This window comes from Vipera berus (assembly GCF_964194415.1).
Source record: "Vipera berus genome assembly, chromosome: 1".
NCBI classification, from domain to species: Eukaryota; Metazoa; Chordata; class Lepidosauria; order Squamata; family Viperidae; genus Vipera; species Vipera berus.
Genome location: NC_138202.1, coordinates 191432174 through 191446558, shown reverse-complemented (window position 1 = coordinate 191446558; position 14385 = coordinate 191432174). Strand labels below are relative to the sequence as shown.

Here is a 14385-nt window from a genome sequence, read left to right as displayed (position 1 = left end):
GGAAGAATGAAACCTAGCATGGTAAGACCCGAACTGCAAAATTTGAATAATAAGGGGGACCGTTATATATCCCTTTTTGAATTCCTTGAAAGTTCAAATAAGGTCAGTCCATTCTCTGTTATCTGAGTGCTGGACCTGCATTGTACAGCCTTTATGCAATGGCATAATTAGTTGCAGAAGTGCCCAGTGATCAATGGAAAAAGCAGACTTTTTTTCCATAACCTCTCATGAGGGAGGGAGGAAGGAAATGGCTGGGAGGAAGGAGCTTCTGAATGCAAATGAAAAAAACAGGCGGTGGGGGGGGAGAACAGAAGAAGTACGGAATAGGAGAAAACAATAAATCTTATTATTTTTTTAAAAAAACTTCCCCTAAGATTTATTCCTGTGAGAATAAATATAAGGCAGAATTTTACAGAGATGTTGTATTATATTTTATATCAAAATCAGGTGACAAGAAATCTCTGTGAAGCCCACAAGTGCTGGTGCATAAATTAGTGTTAAGAACTAATTGATCTGACAATAAAGTATTTATTCATAGGTGTATTGCCCTAGCTAGATGTTAGCACATTTAAATGCTCTACTTTTTAAATGTTGTTTTATGTCTTCCCTGTGTTTAATGACTGCCTTCATTGGAATAGAAAATCTTACAAAAAAGTGAAAACTAAGGGTAAATTTGTCCTTAGAGCCTTACATTTACAGTGACGGGTTAATCACTGTGCAGATCTAATAAAGAGCCCTGCTTCCACAGAGCCTAGGAAGGAGGTAGAGCAATGGTGTCTGGGCTAGCTTTTGAGTCACAATGTGTGGTCTCCAAAAAAAAAACTGTTGTGCTGCATCTAAGATCATCTCATCAGTTCTACTGGATAAAAGCTGGAACTAAGTATCACCAGGACATATGTACGCATGTGGCTGATTCTTGGTCAAGCATCTTCTTGCTTGTTTCATTTCCTGCACAAATAAAGTGTGCCGAGTTCTTCATTCATTTCATTCAACCCACTCAGTCACAAACATTTCGCTACCAGTGTTTCACACTTGAAAGTAGGGAAATTGCTAGATGGGCCAGAGAGGTGTTCTATGACCCAACAGCTCAGTCTGATGGCGAAGCCACACAAAAAGCATCCATACCACAAATAGAAAATGAGGAAAACATGTTTATATCCAGATTGTCTCAGACGAGCAGTGAGACAATCCATGCGCGAGACAAATATAACTAGGTGCGTGCTACAAAGTGCACTCCATTAAAAAAAGGATTCGTTAAAAAGAACATCTAGCAACAAATCAGAAGCCGTTCCAAAGAGTTAAGTGATGCAGCCTGAAGAATTCTGAAGCAGAATTAAGAGTAACTCATTAAAAATATGCTAATAACAATCCTTGACCAAAGCAGTATGTTTTTAAACACTACTCCTCTTCTCCTTAGACATTTTTCTACTAGAGGCCACCTTTTCATTATTTGACCTCCGTAGTGGAATTTGTTTGTGCTTAGAGCCAGTCCAGATGTTTAATTCCAGACCTGAGTCCTTGCATGAGAGAGCTGAGTTTCTTCTCAGCATGTGCAAAGTGACTCACAACTGCCCACTGTTGTCTGCAGGCGCTGGCCCTAGCCAAGGTGCAAGTTAGGCCCCTCCGTTTAGAAGTAAGTCGGCTCCTGCTCTTGCCTTCCCGTCCACAGCTTCCATCGTGGCTGCAACTCCCTTGTCTCCCCAGAGAATAAGACAGCTTTTCATTTGTGAGATTCCCCTTTAGACTCGTGTCCTTTTTCAATATTACGGACAACAGGGGCAGCAGAGCCAATTGCTTCTGCAGTCTGACCTGCCCTTGGTTCGGTATGGTTTTCCACTAAATTAAATCACAGCTTTGTCTGATTGTTTCCTCTCCTGCATTTTGGCTCCGCCCCTCCTCCTCCTCCAAGGAGTTTTTGTTCCTTCTTGTCTCAAGTGGAGCAGAGTGGGAGGAGCTAAACAACATAAGACAACATCACATCCAGCTTGGAGCTTTTGCAAGGAAAAACACACCATCAAAAATCTCATACCTTGGCATGGCAATAAGCGTGCTCCAGGCCAGTTTCTTACCCAGGTTTTTTACACATCAGAGGCTGCGCTTCTTGTGCTCATAATATTAATAGAGATCATATATGATCTCATAGTGCACTTACTAAATCTGGCTGCAAATCCTCCAAATGATGCAGAAAACCTCAACTCTCCGTTGCCATCTTGTGGTTGTCTGGATTTTCCTAATCCAAGCAAGAATGGTGATGAGAATAGAGATATCACCAAAAATTGAAAGTTTTTTCTTAAAAAAAAAAAAACACTAACAATTTCTGTGTTGGTGAAATGTACCTCCCTGAATAATAATTTAGTGCTTTCCAGAAATGTATTTTGGGAATAAATTAAAACCAGTTAAGAATTGACGCCTCTTACTATTTGTGTTTATGTAAATTTATGTATGAATTTATTCAGCTTTTTAGCGATTCGAACTGACTCAAAATACAGTCCCTTGGACATACATTATACTATATTCTCATTAGTATATTGGGAGGCAGATTGTGTGGAGAAAAGGTAACTGAACTTTAGTATCAACTTCATGGCTAAGAAGATCCGAATTAATCCTTTTAATTAGATATGTCATTATCCTTTTGTCTTTTTCCCCCAGCAGTGAATTGTTGTATCAAACTATTTCTCTTTTTTACTGTAAAAGCTCATCAAAGACTGTAATAAAGCTATTTGACTTGATTTGATCTGAACCAAGATTCCCCTTGTATGGAGGGTTACTTGGCAAAGTGAAGCACAAATTTCTTCTATTCTCAGCCTGTGTGGAATAGAGGAGAAAAATTCATGCGGTAGGTTGTAATTTCAGCAATTTATGCATTTTTCTACCTACAAAAATTGTATTAATTAATGGGTTCTGAAATTGTGTGAAATGCCCAAATGGAGCTTTTGGGGAATTTTTATGCTTTCAGCTTCTGAAATACAGTAGTAAAGGCTGCTTACACCATTTACACATACAACACTCACGTACAATTAAATCAAAGACAGAAAAAAAGCTCAGTGTGATGTGGCATGGCAACAAGTAATAAAGAAGGCAATTATTCACATCATTATTATTAGGGGTGTGGTGAAAAATCTATTAAGGCTTGTTATAAGCAAACCTCTCTTACATTTCTGACAACTGAGCTGGATTGGCTACTGCAACCCATCTACTGCAAATGCCTTCCCTGCTTCCAGGATTCACCAGTGTCGCCTCCCTCTAGGCCTGTCAACCTGCAAACAACGTATCTGCAAAACAACAGCTATAATTTTTGGAAGGGCTAGGAAGCCTACTTGCTAGAGATGCCAACATCAGGCAAGTTCACGCTGGCAAACTGGGTGGAGATCTGTTTGTTGTGTTGGAGTGTGAATGAAACATACTGGTAGAGAGAAGGGGCAGGGGTATTCCTGACCGAGCAGGAAGAGAATTGTACCAACACTTATAACTAAACTTCAATGTTTTTCTTTCCATTTTGTTGGTTTTTTGTTTGGAGGTATTATCTGAAGGACTTTCTCTAACATAAACAATCTTGACCTCTGTCAGCTGTATTTATTGCCAAACAAATAGTTTAATTCTAGAAAAGGTCTAGAAAAGTTAATCTAACAGCAAAGCTGGATACAAACTATATCATTTACCTCCAACTAACAGGTTCATATAGTTAAACTGTTCAAGAAACTGTAATGCTTCACCTGGATCTGTCAAAAAGTATTTGTGTCACCATGCTCTGTAATTGTTTGCAGTGTCAACTGCAGTTATGTATGGTTGAAGTACACTACTAAAAGTGGTGGAAGAAGTGCATCAAGCACACCAGAGAATCAAACTGTCACTAACTGTGCAGAATTTGGCCAATAACATTTCTAGGCAAGGTGAAACAGCCTACTAATTATTGAATAATGAATATTTTCAACTACCGGACCAAAAAAGAGATTTAGGGAGCCACAATGATGGATCTGGGCCAGATGAAAGGAAATGGTGCTTGGATAGCAGCTGGCAGGGCTGCAATAATTTTTAACTCAGGAATGCAGCATCAGGACATCCCAGGTGGGTGGAAGCATGAGGAGAGTCGTGGCTGGTTGAGAAAATAGCTCCTGGTCCTTCTCCATCTTAATGCTGTTTAGTAGTCCATTGGAGATGGGCAGCTTATGCATTCAAATATAAGGTCCATACTAGGCTTCCTATAGTGCATGTTACTTGCCAGGATCACATCTGACATAACACCAATGCTTGGGGCAGCTCTACTAAAATAAAGCATGAGCAATGTAAAATAATAAAACTAGACAGAAAGTAGTTTTCTTATTAACAGCAAGAAATTTTTACAGCCATCAAATCTAGTTTCCAACCAAACTACATTACAAAGAAGCTGAGGCAATGCAGCTAGAACAAGGGTGTCAACCTGCCAGCCCGTGGGCCGGTTGCATCATGCAAAGGCTGCGCCCATCCCACCCCACCCCAGCTCCAGCAATGCACGTGACACAGCAAGTTTGATACCCATGAGCTAGAAGAATCAAAGTGTTCGATGCATTGCTCTTCAAAAGTATTTACATTTTAAAAACTGGTGTGTGTGCAGGGGCCAAGATTTTTAGCTGAATGATTCTGGATTGGAGAAGGCACCTGACTGAGAGTAAGCCAACATACCCATGGATTATTCATCTCTGAAGACCCCATTCAATGATCCTACTTTGTCATTGGAAGGAAAAATAATTTGGGAGAAACTCTAAGGATCCCTGGTTGCTCACAGAAGTTTACTGAGTGACTCTCAGCCAGTCCCAGTTTATCCCAGTCCAATTTATCTCAAAGAGTTGGAGAAATCAACACCATTTTTCTCTCCAAAATCTACCAGTAGAGAACTGTGAATGTTACCAGAATAGTGTTAACTTTGTTTTGAAATCAATGCCAACCAAAAGCCTTATGTTTATGAAATAAAGCAACACACAACCACACCACAACAAAATGGAGCATTACCTAACCCCCTAAAAGCAACCAACAAACCTTAGCCAAATGTACTGAATCCAGGTTTAGAAGCAAGAGAGTGGTAAGTATATACAGCAAGGAGGTCCTCTTACTGCTTTCTCTGCTAAATGACTGCAGGAAAGAATAAGTTATGCCCCATCTTCCCTCCTTCCTTCCTGGATTCAGATTAGTAGCATCTAATTCTGTAGATCCAAGTGAGGCCAACAAAAGCTATTTCCACAGATCTTTGAGCAAACGTTATTTGTGCTCTCCTGCTGAAGACATTGCTGTTTTTACACATAGTCACGTGCTGAAGATAGAATAAGCATAAGAAAAAACACTCTGGAATAACTAATACAGATATATTTTAACCTTTGGGTTAAAAAACCTGCCAGGTTGACATACAAAGTATCTAAGAAGCATAGAAAATGAAGGAAGACAGTCTGATTGCCATTGTTAATGACAGTACAGTTAGAGCTGCAGGCATAAATTAAACATTAAACTCATTACTAAGTTTAGTAATTTATAAACAGGTATGCAACTCTTATTTCATCTCAGTTCTTGAGGGGGAGGAGAAGGGATAAGCAGAAGAGACAGTATTTCAGCACAGCATGAGTGAGGTTGAAGAAAATTAATTACAAAAACAGCTTACCGGAAGAAGCGCCAGGGACAGATTTAGCAGGTCTAAAAAACTGCCTCGATCCTCTTTCCTTTTTAAACCTCATTCCCCCTTGACTGTGTTCGTCATTACGCTCCATGAACATGTTGAGTCCTGCTCTCAGTCTGCTAATGGTGCCAGGTTCTACCATGCAAACTATTAAGAGAATGGGGCACCTCTGCTTCTTCGCCCTTCCCACCCCACAAAGTACAAGAGCACCTAAGAGGCAGGCACACAAGGGCTATCTGCAACTTGCCATTGCACATTCTTTCTTCCTTTTTTGGTTAATAATATATAAATAATAATGCCTTCAAAGCATTATTGTGACTAGAAGCAGTATGGTTGCTGCATGGGCCTGTTGTTATTTTGACCAAGACTAATTTATCTCTTGTTTACTCCCTTGGATGTACCAGATTTATAGCCAACAAATATTTTAATTGGTACCCAAAACATTGCAAGTAAAATAGGGAATGTATCTCTGAAAGATAAGGCTGCTGTTCCCACTGCTTCTTACTACACTCATCTTCCTGCTCATACAGTATATAGTTCCTCTCCCTTTCTATGCCCTGAATGGGCTTCTTTGCAGTTGGCTTTGAAGGTAGAGGCTATTAGCAGTAGCCTACACTTGTCATTAGGAAACATGCTATTTAATGCCAAATATGTCTTTCTTCTCCCAGATTTGTTGGAGTATATGTGTGTCTTTAACTCAGCCTTGACCCCTGGCATGGAGTAGACCATACAGTTATCTTGACAAGGTTTTTCAGAAGTGGTTTGCCTTTCCTTCCTTCCTAGAGCTAAGAGAACTGACTAGCTCAAAATCAGCCATCTGACTTCCTGTCTAAGGCAAGAGTAGAATTCACTGTCTCCTGGTTTCAAGCCTGGTGCCTTAGGCATTACACCAAAATGGGTCTCTTCCCTGATATACTATCTACAATATCAGGTCTCAGAAGCATCCTGTTAAAAAAAACCTGTACCTGAGTCTTTGGAGAAGGGCGGGATATAAATGGAATTAAAATAAAATAAAATAAATAAAAAATAAAACATTGCAACACTAGAGTATTTAATTTATAATTTAATATACCATTCTGTCTCAGTATACAATAATCTCAGCAATAAAATATAATCACAGCAATAAAACAATGACAAATAAATTAAACAATGGCCATCCTCCTTCCCATTAACCTCTAAAGCATTAAACTGGGCCTGGAAGCCCACTGGTAACCAACACAGTCACCATAAAAAGGGTATTTCTGCAATGATGATAATTAACTGCCAACATTCTATACCAGTCATCTTCAAAAACAGCTCCATATTCAGCACACTTCAGTAATCTAGCCACACAGGGGTAGGGGCATACGTTACTATTGTCGACTTCTCCACATCCAGATAGAGCTATAACTTGCATATCAATCAAAGCTGGATAAAGATCCTTTTGGCCACTTCATCTATTTGTTGCTCCAGCAGGAGTCTAAGGTCTCAGAGGACCCACAAATCACAAACCTGCTCCTTCACAGTGCTTCCATCTCGAGCCATTACTGGAGGTGATATTTTGGGGAGTCAAGATGGACAAAAAGCTGTCTTACTGAGTTTGTTTCACCCCAGCTAGCCTCTGACAGCCTCCAGATACCAACTTAGGATCTCCCCAGCATTTCCAAAAATGTATAGTTTCATTATATCATCATACTGATACCTTATCCCAAACCAACTGATGACCTCTCTTGTAAATTTCACATTAATATAAAAGCACAGAGAAGACTTAGACCTGTGGCATCCCAGGAGTGGAGCAATCATTAGCTTGATTGCTCTTCCCCAATTCTAGAACCGAACATTCAAGTACCCAATCCAATGTGAAATGATACCTCCAACCCCCATACGTCATAGGCAATCCAGCAGGTTACCATAGAGATTTTGAAAGCTTCTGAGAAGTCTTACAGGACCAGAAGGGATGCATTCTCTGCATCCAAACTCTGAGAAACATCCACCAAAGTGACCAGAGCTGTTCTGTGTCTGAGTTTGAATCCTGACTGAAAGAGATTCAGGTAAATTGTTTCTTCCAGGATCCTGGAACTGATTTCCAACTCCCTGTCAACAATCTCCCCCACAAAAGATGTTTGAAGACTGCATGGAAATGATCTAAGAGGGAAGAATTCAGAGAACATCCATCACCACCCCTTTCAAAGTTGGTGGCATTTTATTTCCCTTTGAAGGTTTTGATCACCTCCCATACCAAATAACCATTTCTCCCTGGTTATCTAAAAGAACAAAAATGGGCACAGATCCATCCCACAGTTATCAGAACCCATACTATTGCTCTATTTCTTCTAAATCTATTATTCTTGGTCTCTCTTTTTCACTTTGATCCACAAACCTATCCAATCCCTGTTATTGTGCTGTGTGTATATGTATATGTATATGCATACACACCTTCTTACCATAGCAGAAAATTGTTGTTCCTATATCTGTTTTTAATGTCTGAGGTTAGACGTCATATTTCTGTCTATGAGCCAGAGGTGGGATTGCTAACCACATGGCTCTCCTCTTTGTAAAATAATTGCTACTCCATTGCTACTGCCTACAAGCATGTTCACTGAACTAACTATATTCTTCAGTGCTGTTTAGAAGTGAATTTCCAGTATGATCCCTTGTTTCATTCTTATGCGTGTGTTAAATAATTTGTATAAATGGATCGTTGAATATATTTGCCAAAAAAAGCTATTGCTAGATTTAAATTTAAGAGCTTTGGTGCGCAGTGGTTAAATGTAGTAATGCAAGCTAACTCTGCTGACTGCCAGCAGTTCAGTCCTGACCAGATCAAGGTTGACTTAGTTTTCTATCCTTCTGAGGTCTGTAAAATGAAGAGCCAGATTGTTGGGGCCAATACACTGATGTTGTAAACCGCCCACAGAGTTATATAAAGCACTATGGGGTGGCATATAAATCTAAGTGCTATTGCTAATTGTCACCTATACCAGATGGAGGGAACTTGTAGCTCTCCAGAAGTTGCTGAACTACAACTTGAACATCTTTCATGACTGCTTTTGTGGGGCATGGCTTCTGTGTTCAGAAAGAACTGTTGCTGTTCTGCATGATTGTCCTAGGACCTAGACTGTGTGCTTCATTAGATATCTGCTAAAATCTAGTAGCAATAGTTCAATATGCTCCAAATAATGGTATGTAATATATATTTTGTAACATTAATGTTTGTAAGTCATACCTTTTACATTGTATTTGCATTGGCAGGAAAAATGAAAAAATATATACCATCTTTACCACTTACTGAGTAATTTGGCAGAATAGTCCACATATATTCTTCACATGCCTATAATAAAAATGGATCTCCTTTTAAAATAGCATAAAAGCTGAAGAACTAAGAAAGAGATAAAACACCCTGGGGTATGATTAGGTTCTTGTAGTCTTCATAATCATGTTTATATTTGCAATCATAACTGTGGAATAAATTTTCAATTTTGGTTCATACATAAGTATGTAGTAAACACTTGGTAATGAGATGTATTTTGTTTTCTACTATGATGTAAATATAGCAGAGTGATCAGAGGAGTGCAAGAACTATGTATCAGGCATTATATGCGAAACAATGAACAAAGATTCACATATCATACTTTAACCCTAATTTAGGATGGTAAATGTTATGTTTACATAATATGCTAACTCAGACAAACATATCCTGATGATCCTGTTCACACAGTAAGCCAAATCTAAGAGAATGGCTGAATTCCCCAAACATTCTGAATCATACTGACTTTACTCCATTTTAATCTAATGTACTATATTATGCAAATCCCTCCAATGAATAGATAATGTGGGTTTGCACAATATGTTACATTAGTTTAAAATGGGTTATGTAATTTTTATTTCTTAAAGGATGCAGGTACATTTCTAAATACACTAGCCTGTGTGCATCTGCAGGTGGGTATTTGAGACTGCTAGTTGTTCCTTTAGTGGGAAGTTGGTGTATGATGTTGAAGCTGGAGAGGTACAAGTCTCTCTTTTTGATTGGTGTAACTATTGATACAAAAAGCAATCACTTGTTTCTAAAATCATACTAACTAGTTGATAACAATTATTAGATGTTACATATCACTAATTAGCAAAAATTAATTTGAGATAAAACAAAAGGATGCTGTAATGTGTTTCCTTGAAGGAGAGACAGAAGAGAATTATTTTAGGGAACAGTCTGCCTGACTAGGAAACCCTTACAGCTAATAAGGCTATCTCTCTCCATAAAGCAGTCAAACCAGGGCAAGAGGCTCTGATGGGCATGACTGAATCTGCCAGATCAGTTCAGCAGCCTCTAATCTATTATAACATGGAGCATAAATCTGCCTCTTCAGGAGGCTCCAAGCTTCTCAGGTCTGTTTTGCTTTCCCTTGCTTTTTGCTTCAATTTGAATATTTTACATACAGTAATTGAAAAGGCTTTGCAATGCTTCTTTCTAAATATATGCTGCACATAAGAGACAGAACTTAAATATAAACAGATTTTTTAATATAATTACACTTATGAAAAGGGAGAGCAAACACAGAAACATATAATGCAATTTTCTAATGCTCTAGTGATCTTATATATAACAGGCTAAGCCAGGGGTAGGCAACCTCGGCTCTTTTATGACTCATGGACTTCAACTCCCAGAATTCCTGAGTCAGCAGGAATTCTGGGAGTTCACGTCCATGAGTCATAAAAGAGCCGAGGTTGCCTGCCCATGGGCTAAGCCATGCAACCACACTCATCCAAACAGAGCTATCATATTTGGGTTGCAAAAATCAGACAAACCCTAATTTAGCTCTTTATAGCCCTCTGGTGAACATCCATGCTTTTACAACCCAGATACGGTGGTAACCAGCAAATGTACACAGCAGGTTACATTAGTATATTGTAGAGTTCAGCAGGAGAAAACAGATTTCTCTGTAAGATAGCATTCCAAAGTCTTGATCAAATCCAAACTGGGGGAAAAAAGAAAACATGGACCCTCTACAAACCTAGCTGTGCCTAAAACCTGAATCCCGAACTGGTTTTATGAAATCTTCAGTCACTAATAGATCAGGGATGGACTTAGAGAAGAGATATTTGGAGGGAAGAAAAATATTTCTTGCATGCACAAATTGTTACAAAACCAATATTCTGTCAGAAGCAGAAATTATGGAAATTGGTCACTCATCCTTTCACAATATACTGTCCTACCCCATAACAAACTATTGCAAATCAAAAACTACTACTCTTAACAGAAAGTAGAAAAATATATCCTAATTCCAACATCCTAATAAAGTGCCTTCTCCACCAGATAGAAGAGCAAAGAAAGATGAAGCTTATCAGGATTTTCCCTTGTGCAAAGGATAAAAATAATAGAATTCTGAACTTAGTTCATCCTAAGCCAAAGCATTCAACAGGTTGCCTTTTGTTTAGTGTTAGTTTATCAAACTCTCAAAGAATTAAACAAAAAAACAAGACAAAATTCGCTATGAAGAATTGTTCTGTGGCTACTCAAAATGAATCTGACGAAGACCAAAGCTAATTTATTTTCCCAACACAAGCCATTTTTTTGATTGTCATAACTCAATGCTCATAATATGGGAAGACTATTCTAGACCTCATCACCATGGAGCAATCCAAGACAAGCTATGCTACCTTACTGTCTCAAACTGGGGAGATTCATCTGCACTAGCTGCACAGTCCTGATGTCAACACTGCAATGACAAATAATTTATTTTGCAATCTGGAAACCTACCCAATTCAAACTATGCTATATAATATCATATTATATGCTTTGGATTAGGATGATTCCCAAATTGGGCTGTTTGGTTCAATGCAAGATGCCTCTGAAGAAGCCTAAATCTGAAATTTTCATATTTTTTTTTTACCAATCTAGGATTGAAAAGGCTGCAGGGATAAAAACAATGGATGCATTTCTTCTTGGTGCCTCCATAGAAGAAAAACAAAAACAAAAAACCTTCCAGGTGGGAAAGAGGAGAGATGCAATTCTTCAACTGGCAGCTCCTGTTTCCAATCCCAGGAAAGGGTTTGCCAAAGCTTTACTTACAACTGCAAGTCTTCCAGAGAAAGGATATTCATTTTGTTCAATTAATATACAGTAATGCAGGTGTATTCCAGTCAGCGCTGCCTGCTAATAAATTATTTTAGGGACAAGGAAATTGATAAAACCTGAGGAGAGGATAATGGTAGTCAAAAGAGTCAAGATGGCAGCCATGACTATGCAATCAAAGTCCTGAGTCCCCTAGCAGACATCCCAGCCTAGAAGGGTTTATAATAGGGGTCAAGGATATCCACTATCTCTGTTTCTGCTTCATTGCCCTTCCTGTGACTTTGGTGATAACTGAACAAACCATAACCCTTTCTTGACCTACTTGTTATACTTCAATGTACTCTAGTCCCTGCCCCTATCCTTTAAAGTTTTGTAGACTTTTTGCAATCATGATAATACAAATTGCTATCCCATGAGTAGTAAAAACACAGGTGAATTAGGTTCCTGTCATAAATCTGAAAACCTCCCTCCCCACTTCCCCCAATCCTGTTACCTTAAAGCTTTAGGTAGAGATAGCTTTGTGCCATATATCTTTTTTTATGCAATTACTCTCCGCAGACAAACATGTACAGAGATGAGGTAAATGAGCAGAGAAAGGGGATGGGTGGAAGAGAAGTCTTGTTCAGGTGTCACTAAAAGGCTTTGTTTCACTTTACAAATAGCTCCTCCTCAGCAACTGCTTGCCAACATTTGCTCCTCTTAGCCATGCCTTTATTCTGCTGTAATCAGCAAATGCAAGGCGTCTCCCTCTGGGAGAAGACAACTCATCTGCTCAGTGCTTTTTTTGTAAAAGAAAAAGGTGCTGGAACTCACACATGTCATACAACCCACCTTCCCTACCCTACAAGGTTCCATCCAAAAAAGGTGCTGGAACTCTGTTCTGAGCGTTCTATGAGAAAAAAAGCCCTGCATCTGCTTATTGGCTTACAAAGTACCAGCAGAGTTCAAAACTGGACTCCTCCATAGGTGAAGGAACTTTGTGAAAACATACTACTAGCTTCCCATGCTGGCTGAGGAGGGTTGACGAAGAAATGTTTCCCTCTGGAGCTGATGGTTAGGCCGTTGCCATAGGACCGAAGGGTCGGGCTCTGTGACTTCCTCGTGTGTTAATTTCCTGGGGATCTTCTCAGTGGTGGGGTTCAGCCAGTTCGCACCACTTTGGCAGAACCGGTAGTTAATTTTTTGTTGCCCAGGCCCAGAATGGACTTCTGGAAGTGGCATCCACCCAGAGAACCGGTTGTTCACATATCTGAATCCCACCAATGGATCTTCTCCTACAGTTTGAACCAGTTTTGCTTTTGCTGTTGTATTATTTAGGAAGTAGTTCACCTAAAAGACAAATTCATCTCCAAAAGGATCCTGTTTATTTCAAAGAAGCTCTTAGCTCAGACCCCTGGAGAAATGACTGATGAAATGGGCAAAACTCTGCTAAAGGAAGGAATGATAATATGCTGCTAACAGATTCAGTTATTTGGGTCAAAAAACAGAACTCTCTCAAATTAATTTTAGGTTTAACTTACCAGCTGTCATGTGGAAAAAATGAAGTTTCCGTGAGATTTTATTTTTTCAAAATGCTCTATTACCCAAGGAGAAAAAATCTTAATAAAAATTTAGTAACTAGTAAGCCTGAAAGAAACTACCTGCTGCTGAAAACAAAGGCAGAATGCAGAATCATCCAAAGGGATCATTTTACAGTAAGGCAAAACAAGAGAGACTTCCAGAAAGTCAAGGCCAAAGTCCACAAAGAAGTAAAAGAAACTTCAACCATAATTAAGGAAACCTCTGACCTTCCTCTAAGACTCCCTTTTCTTTCTGTATTTACTGCACCTAAAAGAGTAACTTCCCTTCCCTTTGCCTGCAAACTTTGTTCATTTCCCTTGCAATTTCATTCCACTTCTTACAGTACCTTCAAGGATACTTTTAAAAACAGACGAAAGAGACCTCTTACTGAACTGCAGATCAGAGGAAAACACCCCATAATGACCATAACTGAAAGTCTAGATCTTACCTTCCAATCCTCAGGATGGACGAGAGCTTAACAAAAACATAACTTGGGCCAGCCAGAGATTCATTCAAGTTGGCTCTGTATAACATAAGCAATTCCGCCTGTCTCTTCTGTGTTGGCTGGAGGGAAAGCCGTGCAGCCAATTACAGTAGCCAGTTTCGCAAAGTGGAAAACAAAGGTCTGTAGCCACTAACAAATACTCCACAAATGCTACACCTGTTTTCTCCGCAGAAGATCACAAGAAGACAATGGCCCCCAATGTTCTCTGAGCAGCAGACTTCCTAGCTGAAGTACTTTTTTTCCCAAAAATCATACAGCCTAGAGCAAATTGATACCAGCTGAATTAATGTTAATTGATTCACTGGCCTCTCTCTCTCTACAGAGAGAGAGAGAGAGAGAGAGAGAGAGAGAGAGAGAGAGAGAGGTTTTCTAAACCGTGAAAATATTTGAGTGGAGCTGGAGCAAAAAAGGCCGCCTCTCATTTCCTTCAACTCTCTCTCCCTGCCTTTCACTGCTTCTCCTCCCAACAAAATATACATGAGACAGTGCTGACACAGAAAGAATGTTGGTGTGTTAGCACTCACCAATGGACTTGAAAAGAAAAACACTCTTTACAGTCAGCATGAAACTGATTGCACAAAGGATTTTATTGTACTGTACAATTCTCCTGTCTCACAGAATTTTCCTGGG

At 39.3% G+C, this 14385-nt stretch overlaps 1 protein-coding gene across 2 annotated transcripts in view; it reads right to left on the bottom strand.

Annotated features, from left to right (window-relative positions):
* Positions 1 to 13767, bottom strand: part of EVA1A (eva-1 homolog A, regulator of programmed cell death) — a 34831-nt gene extending 21064 nt beyond the window's left edge. The window contains exons 1-2 of one of the 2 annotated variants that reach the window (XM_081313193.1): positions 13699 to 13767; positions 8910 to 8951 (exon numbers count right to left, since the gene is read on the bottom strand). The gene's annotated coding sequence lies outside the window, so the exon portion shown is untranslated. The remainder of the gene's footprint in view (positions 1 to 8909; positions 8952 to 13698) is intronic. The other variant, XM_081313194.1, reaches the window with a different exon arrangement.
* Between the last annotated feature and the right edge of the window lie 618 nt (positions 13768 to 14385).